Source organism: Marmota marmota, unplaced genomic scaffold (assembly GCF_001458135.2).
Source record: "Marmota marmota marmota unplaced genomic scaffold, marMar, whole genome shotgun sequence".
NCBI classification, from domain to species: domain Eukaryota; kingdom Metazoa; phylum Chordata; class Mammalia; order Rodentia; family Sciuridae; genus Marmota; species Marmota marmota.
This window is the reverse complement of record NW_026000077.1, coordinates 4,955,423-4,964,933: the sequence shown is the minus strand read 5'-3', so window position 1 is coordinate 4,964,933 and position 9,511 is coordinate 4,955,423.

The window sequence follows — 9,511 nt, the reverse complement described above, 5'->3', positions numbered from 1 at the left end:
GTGAAGGGAGTGCATTAGTAGTAAATCTCTTTACACAGGTCTGAAAACACCTCTATTCTGCCTTCACCCCTATTTGACACTGTGTCTAGAATATAAGGCTGGAAATTCCTTGAAGTTCGAAGGCATCACTTTTGTCTTTTTAGCTAAGGTATGACTGTTGAGAAGTTCAGTGCCATTCTTATTTCTGTACTTATTTATTTATTTATGATGCTGGGTTGAACCCAGAGCCTCATACATGCTAGACAAGTGCTCTATCGCTGAGCTACAACCCCAACCTTTAAATTCTTGATCTTTGATGTTCTACCTTTTCCCCCTCTCTCTTCCTTACTTTCTCCCTCTCCTTTTTCTATCTCTTCCCAACCACCACCTGTCCTATTCTGTTTTTCTTTGTCCCAGTGTTTTGAAGCCTTAAAATCATGTATTTTGACATGAATACATTTTCTGTCATGGTGCTAGGTCCTTAGTGAACATTTATTATAATTTTTTAAACAGACTCTTTTTTTTTTCAGAACAATTTCAGATTCACAGCAAAATTCAGAAAAAGTTACAAATATTTCTCATGTAGCCCCTGCCTCCACACACACATGACATTGCACTTGACGAACCTGCATGGGCACATCATTATCACGCAGAACACGCAGCTTAGGTTGGGGTTCGTTCTTGGTATTGCACATTCTGTGGGTTTGAACAAATGTAGAATGGTGGGTGCCCACCACTGTACTATCATACAAAGTATTTTCAGTGCCCTAAAAATCCTCTGTGCTCCCTCTCACATGAACCTTGGCACATGAACCCTACAGTTGTTAGCTGCTATAAACTCACTGCATTGTGTCCCCCACCATTTGGCCTTTTCCAGGGTGTCACAAAGTTGGAATCATACAATATATGCTTTTTCAGGTGGGTGCCTTTTACTTAGTAATATGTTTCTCCTCCACATTTCTTTTCATGCTTTGATAGCTAATTTCTTTAGCACTGAATAACATTCCCCTGTCAGGATGCACCACAGCTAATCCATTCACCATGCAGGACATCTTCATTGCTTCCAAGTTTGGGCAACTCTGAATAAAGCTGTTGTAAACATTGTTGCAAGATTTTGTGTGGACATCCATTTTTCAGTCCTTTGGATAAATACCAAGGAGCGCAATTTCTGGATCATGTGGGGAAAGTATATATAATTTTATAAGAAACTGTCTTCAAAAGTGGCTGTATAATTTTGCATTTCTGTCATCAGTATTGGAGAGTATCTGTTGCTCTACGCCCTCACCTTCATTATTGTAGTCTGAATTTCAGCCATGTCAATAGATGTGGAGGGGTATCTCATTTTTTTTTAAACTTGCATGTCTCTGATAACATATGATATGGGACACCTTGTCTGATGCTTACTTGCCAACTATAAATCTTTGGTGGGGTGTCTCATAAGGGCTTTGATTCATTATTCATTTGGTGATTCGTGTTTCTTATTGTTGAGTTTTACGAGTTCTCTGCTTGATTTAAATAATAGTCTTCTCTCTGCTATGTGGTTTTCTTCTGGTCTGTGGCTTGTCTTCTTATTCTCTTGACTACCTTTTTGCAAAACAGAAAATTTTCACTTTCAAGGAAAAATTCTTTCTTTCATGGATCTTGCCTTTGAGGTTATATCTATTTTTTTTAAAGGAGACAGAGAGAGAGAATCTTTTTTTACTTTTTCTTTTGTAGATGGACACAACACAATGCCTTTTTATTTTTGTATGTGGTGCTGAGAATCGAACCCAGGTGCCGCCCATGTTAAGGGCGCGTTCTACCGCTGAGCCACAATCCCAGCCCCTGAGGTTATATCTAAAAAGTGATTCAAACCCAAGTTCATCTAGATTTCCTCCTATTTTGAAAATAGATCTCTTCTAGGAGTTTTATAGTTTTGAATTTTAAATTTAGGTTTGTGATCCATTTGAATTAAATTCATGAAGGCTATAAGATCTGTATCTAGGTTCATTTTATTGTATGTGGATGTCCAGTTGTTTCAGTGCCATCTATTGAAAATGTGATACTCTGGGGCTGGGGTTGTGGCTCAGTGGTAGAGCGCTCGCCTAGCATGCATGGGGCACTGGGTTCGATCCTCTGCACCACATAAAAATAAAATAAAGATATTGTGTCCATCTAAAATTAAAAAATAAATTTTAAAAAAGAATTTTAAAAAAAGAAAATGGGATACTCTGTCCATGGAATATCCTTTGTTCCTGTCTCAAAGATTAGATGATTAAATTCATAGGGGTTTCTTTCTGGGCTCTCCATTTTTTTCTGTTGATCAATTTGTCTTTTTTTTTTTTTTTTTTTTTTNACAGCAAGGTAAATCCTTCTCCATACTTTTTTCCTACATGTGCCTTTATATTTAAAGTGGGTTTCTTGTAGACATCATGGGTTTGGGTCTTGTTTCTTTTCATCTCTGACAATCTTTGTCTTTTTTTTTTTTTTTTATCAGTAGCACACTGGCTTGATGACTGTCACTTTATAGTATGTTTTGAAATGGGATCATGCCAGTCCCTAAACTTTGTTCTTCAGTGTTGGGTTGTTATTCTGGCTCTTTTGTTGCATCATATAAACCTTAGAATAGGCTGCCACCTCCTTCTTCTGCCGCACCTGGAGCGGCAAGTAAAAAAAAATAAAAAACAGAATTGTAATGCAAAAAAACAACAACAAAGTACTGTATAAAGGCATAATTTGGCATGAACATACTTTATATACAGAGATACGAAAAATTGTGCTGTATATGTGTAATAAGAATTATTGCATTCCACTGTTGTGTATTTTTAAAAAATAATAAAATCAATAAAAAAGAAAAAGATTCTTAGTTTTCCCTTCAAGTCAAGTGTCTTGTTATTTAAATAAACTTCTTGTTTAAAATGAAAAAAAAAATAAAATAATACACCTTAGAATATCCATAAAATAACCTGCTGGGATCTTGACTGGAATCAAATTAAATTTATAAGTCAAATTGGTGACATCTTGACAATATTGAGTCTTCTTATCCACAACATGAAGTATCTCCCCATTTATTTAATTTTTCTTTGATTTCTTTCATTAGTTTTATGTTTTTCTTTTTATTGATCTCATAATATTTTGTTAGAGTCATACCTAAGTATTTCATTTTTTTTTAATTCTAGTATAAATGGTATTTCATTATTCATTTCAAAATACATTTGTTCGTTATTAGATGTAAGAAAGTGATGAACTTTTCTATTAATCTTGCATCTTGCAACCTTGGTATAATCTCTTATTAGTTCCAGGAATTAATTTTGTTGATTTTTCAGATTTTCTACAGAGAGTCATCTATGAAAAAAGACCGTTTTATTTTTCCTTCGCAAGCTGTGTACCTTTTATTTCCTTTTCTTGTCTTATTGCATTAGTTATGATTTCTAATATGATGTTGGAAAACAGTGGGGAAAAGGGATATGTTTACCTTGTTCCTAATCTTAATGGGAAAACTTTGAGTTTCTCACTATTAAATATGATGTTAGCTATATGTTATTTTTTTGTAGATATTCTTCACCATGTTAAGGAAGTTCTCCCCTAGACCAGGTTTTTGAGAGTTTTTACATAAATGAGTATTAGATTTCGTCAAGTTCTTTTTTACATGTTTATATGATAATATGATTTTTCTTGTTTAGTTAGCTTATGTGGTGATTTACATTATCAATTGTAAATGTTGACTCAATCTTTTATAACTGGGATAAGTCTCATGTGGTTTTGGTGTATAACTCTTTTCACACATTGTTGGTTTCAATTTGGTAATATTTTGTTGAGAGTTTTTGCATCTGTGTTCATGAGAGATATTGGTTTGTGTTTGTCTTTTGTTATAATGTCTTTGGTTTGGCCTCATAGATTCATTGAGAAAGTTGATTTGATTCTGTCTTCTGAAAGAGACTTTAGAGGACTGGTATAATTTCTTCCTCAAATGTTTGGAATTCATTGGCAATCCTTTTAGACTTGGTACTGTCTGTTTTGGAAAGTCATTAATTATTGATGCATTTTTAATGGAGATAGGCCTATTCAGATTGTTTGTTAATTCTTGTGGTTTTTTTTTTTGTTGTTTGTTTTTTTGGTGTGTGTGTGTGTGTGTGTGTGTGTGTGTGTGTGTGAGTGGTGCTGGGGATGGAACCCAGGACCTTATGTATGCAAGGCAAGTACTCTATCAACTGAGCTATATCCCCAGCCTCTCGTGTGAATTTTGGCAGTCTGTTTTTTAGAGTTTATCCATTTCATCTAGGTTATCACTATTTATTGGTACAGAATTATTTTTGTATTCCTTTTAATAACTGGAATCTGCAGTGATGTCATCTCATTTCTGATGTTAGTCCTATCTCTCTCCTTCTCCTCTCTCTCTTTCTCTTTCTTTCAGTCTCCTAAAGGCTTAACAACTTTATTGATCTTTTCAAAGAAACAGTTTTAGTTGATTTTTTTAAAACATTTTTTGTCTTTCCACATTTTTTATTGGTTCGTTAGAGTTGCACATAACGGTTTGATTTTTTGTTACATATTCATGCATACACACAACAGAACAATATAATTGGGCCAATATCACTCCTCAGCACTTCCCACTCCCTCCCTGCCTCTGGGTTTTTGACTTTTATCTATTTATTTCTTGTTTTCAATTTTCTTGATTTCTGTTCTAATTCCTAGCATTTATTTTCTTCTGTGTACTTTGGACTTAATTTTTCTAATTTTCTAAGATTGAAACTTAAGGGATTGATCTGAGATCTTTCTTCTTTTCTAATAAATGCACTCAATGCTATTAATTTCCCTCTAAACACTGTTTGCGTTGCATCCCACAAATTTTGATAAGTTGTGCTTTGTTTTCAACTAGTTAGAAGTATTTTTAAATTTCTTTTGAGATTTCTTCTTTGACAAATGTGTTATTTAATCTCCAAGTCTTTTGTGATTTTTTTTCCTAGATTTTTTTTTTGTTGTTGTTGTTTTTGTTAATGATTAGATTTCTAGTTCAATTTTATTGTGGTCTGAAAGCAGACATTTTATGATTGCTGTTCTTTTAAATTTGTTAGGATGTGTATTATGGGTTAAAACGTGAATGGTTGAAAGAACATTTCATGAGTTTGAGAAGAATATGTATTATGCTGTTTTGGGATGAAGTGATCTATAGATATCCATTACATTCAGTTCATGGATGATTTTGTAAAGTTCAACTATTTTGTTATTGATTTTCTTCCTGTAAGATCTGTCCATTACTCATAGAGTGGGGTTGAATCAACTGCTTTGAAAACGTCTCTTCCTCCTTGCAATTCTACCAGTTTTTACTTCATGTATTTTGATGCTCCATTGTTAGGTAAATGCTCACTAAAGATGGTTGTGTCTTTTTTAGGAATTGATCCCTATATTATCTTGTAGTGCCCTCTTTGTCTCTGATGGCTTTTCTTGGTCGGAAGTCTGCCTGCCAGACTATTGCTGCTACTTCAGCTGTCTTTTGATTAGTGACAGCAAGGTAAATCCTTCTCCATACTTTTTTCCTACATGTGCCTTTATATTTAAAGTGGGTTTCTTGTAGACATCATGGGTTTGGGTCTTGTTTCTTTTCATCTCTGACAATCTTTGTCTTTTTTTTTTCCTTTTGTACCAGGAATTGAACCCAAGGGTGCTTAACCACTGAGCCACATCCCTAGTCCTTTAAAAAAATTATATATATAATTTAGAGACAGTAACTTAGGGCCTCACTAAATTGCTGAGGCTGGCTTTGAACTTGGGATCCTTCTGCCTCCACCTTCCGAGCTGTGTAATCACAGGTGTGTGCACCTGGCAGTCTTTGTCTTTTAATTGGTCCATTAAAACCATGGATATTCAGGGTAATTATTGATACAGTTGGATTAACAACTACTGTATTTGTTACTGTTTTCTATTTGTTTTTCTTATTTTTTATTCTTTTTGTCTCTTTTTTCACCTTTTATTGTAGTTTTAATTGAACATTTTATGTGATCTTTGACACATAACAAGTAGTTATACTACTTCTTCCAGTGTGTGTGTGTGTGATTGCCTCAGTATTTGCGATATGTATTTACAACAAATCAATCCAAATCCATTTTCAAATAACACCATACTACTTGATGAGAATGTGAGTTCCTTGTAATAACAAATTCTAATTCCTCCCTCCCATCACCTGTATTGCTTTCTCTCAGTTCACATATACATAAGCATATATATGTGCATACACATATATATGAACATAAAATCATTAATCTTTTTGCCATTATTTTGAACTGCTATCTATTAGAACAATTAAGAATAAAAAAGAAAAGCTTTAGCTTCACTTATTTATTCTCCAACTTTCTTCTTTTCTTTTTGGTTTTATTATTTGTGGGGGGCGGGGTGGGGTGGACAAAGTATCTCTACGTTGTCCAGGCTGGATTTGAACTTGTGATCCTCCAGTCTTAGCCCACCAAGGGGCTGTTTTACAGGTGTTCATCACTGCACTCAGCTTCTCTTCATTTATTTATATAGATCCAAGTTTCTGATCTTATCATTTTTCTTTTCTCTAAAATATTTCTTTTAACCTTTCTTGTATGGCAGGTCTATTGGCAATAAATTCTGCCAAGTTTTGTCTAAGAAAGACTTTATTTCTACTTTGCTTTTAAAAATACTTCTTCAGGGTATAGAATTCTAGGTTGGTGCTTATTTTTCTTCTCTCTCTCAACACTGAATATTTCACTCCACATTCTCTTTGCAGATTTTCTCTTTGTTTCTCTATAGGTAAAGTATTTTTTTTCTTCCAGTTTTTTTCAGGATATTTTTACCTTTATCTTTGATTTTCCTTACTTTGAAACAACAAACCCAGCTGTGATTTTTTGGGGGTTTGTTTTTGTTTTTGTTTTACTTTTATTGTGGTTCATGGTCTCTGAGGTTCCCCTGGATCTGTGATTCAGTATCTGACATTAATTTGGGGAAATTCACACATCATTATCATTCCGAATATTTCCTCTATTTCTTTCTCTCTTCCTTCTCTTTCTAAAATTCCCATTCTGGGTAAGTCTAATGATTTATATTTGTTGTGCAATTCATTTATATCCTGTGCTGGGCTTTTTTGTTTAGTTTTTTTTTTTTCTCTTTGTTTTTCATTTTTGTTAGCTTCCATCAAGATATTTCCAAGCTCAGAGACTCTTTCTTAGCTATTTCCAATAAACTCATCAAAGACATTCTTCATTTCTGTTACTTTTTTTTAAAAAAATCTAACATTTCTTTTGATTTTTGTCTTAGAATTTCTACTTCTCTGCTCTCCAAGGCCTATCTGTTCTTGCCTTCTGTCTACTTTATCCATTGGAGCCCTTAGCCTCTTCATCGTAGTTGTTTTAAATTCCTGAGTAGATGATCCCTTCATCCCTACCAGATCTGAGTCTGGCTCCCAGGTCTGCTCTGTGTCTTTCAGCTGGGTTTTGTTTGGTTCTTGCTTTTTTAGTAGGTCTCGTCATTTTTCCTCATTTGCTACATGTGATGTCCTGGGTAAATGGGACTGCTGGAAATGGGCCTTTAGTGATGTGGTGGTACATTGTGGGAGAAGAGGAAGCATTTCACAGGACTGTCAAAGGTGTCTGTCTTGTAGAGAGCCATACCTCTGCACTGTGAACTCCATGTGTGTTTCTCACTTTTTCTGTGCCCCCTTTCAGTGGGGGAAGATGACTAGTGTGAACCAAAAGTGGGTATTGCCTTGCCCCCAGTCCAGTTAGGCTCTGATGAAACCAGCGATGGATCTGGTTTAATAGCTTCTCCTGTGGGGAGATCTTGTTAGGAAAAACAGAGTGCTCAGGCATATTTCAAATAACTACTCTTCCCTTCCTCCTTCCAGAAGCATGAGAACATTTCTCTCCAAAATCACTGCGAGAACCTGTTTGAACACATGCAGGTAAAATTCACAAGAGTCTGGGGTCCTCCAGTGTCTCTCAAGCTTGACCATGTTGAGCCTCGCAAGCTCTTCCAGTTCTTCCACCTCGACTGGTTCCCACAGAGTCCCCTGCCCGGGCAAGCCTGGTGTTTTTGCAATTTCTTGTCATTCTCTTCAATTGGGGCCCAGTGGTTGGCCTTGTGATTCCACCTCTCTGATGGATCTTAGGTTTGCTGATTTTTCAATTTGCTCAGCTTTTTAGTTGCCGTTAGAAGAAGTGGTGACTTCTTACATGTTGAACTAGAAATCAGGAGTCCTTAGTGGACTCTCTTAATCTGGAAGCTGTCCTTCAATTCTGAAATCATCTCATGGACAATAAATTCCTTTCTTTTCCCAACCTTCTCATTCTAAAATGCCGCTCAGATTTTGGACCTAATGGACTTGTGCTGCTATTATATTTGTAATTTCCAAAAGCCCTCTGTATTCTTTGATTATTCTTTATATAACGCTCTGTTCCTTTTTTTTTTTTTTTTTTTTTGTGGATGTGATGTTTTCACATGCTTTGGAGCATATGAAGGGTAATTTTCTGTTTGAACTTTTCTCTCTTGCTTCCAATGTTTCTGCTTGTTTGTTGAATCCCAATCTTTCATGTTGGAGGCTTTCCCCATTTCCATGGAGATCCTTGACTATCAGCTCCTATTTAAGAAGGGATCAAAAAAGACTGAAATCTCCCCATGAGTTAGAGGAGCCCAGCGATTGCAGGATTCACTCCAGGGCCACATAGCTGGGTGGTTTTATTGGGAAACTCTCGATGTCAGTGTTATTAGGTCTCCTCTACTGAGCTGATAAGATTTTTTAGAGCAAGTATTTTCTAATATCCTGCCTGAAACATAGCATGAACATTCTGCCTGATATTTGCCAGCTCAGTCCCAATATTTAATGGAAAATTTTACTGAATCCCTCTGTGTTGAATGTCCTTCCCTGCTGTCAACCATGCATGGCATCCACCATTCGGAGACTGTCCATCTACCATCCCCAGAGCATAAACCCCAGGTTCCTGCCGGACAGTGATGATCTTCATGGTACAGGGAAGAGAACCTGGGGTCTAATTACCTCTGAGACAGAACTTTCACCTGTCCTTCCAGCGCAGCTCACCTTATTCCTCCATCTAGAGGGACCCAGTGCCACCAAGACCTATGTATTTTGTGGATTTTAGGGATGAATTAGTTTGCACCTTGACTTTCCTCATTGCTGCCTTGGGATTGATTCGACTTCTGAGATCCTGCTATTGTTTCTTCCCCTGACCTCTGTCCTTGTGGTTTATGTCTTATTTTTATTAAGTTTAAAGTAATTTTTAAGGGTTTCAGTGAAGAGTAAAGCCCGAGGCATTAGTGAAGTTGCTATCTGTAACTGAAATTTCCCTGTCTACTATTACCCCTTCCCCTGCCCTGATGGCAGCTCTGTGCAATCTAGGTACCCAGTCACTGTGGTAGGACCCTGCTGTGCCCGTTGATTTTGACCCTCTGGGGCTGGTTGACTATGTGCTTGAGTCTCTGAAGGTTGAATGGTCCACCCCTAAACACTAGCTGTGAGTACTTCTCTTAGGCCATCTCTGACCAGTGGATGGATCTAGTTCTGCTATTGAGAATCTGCCCT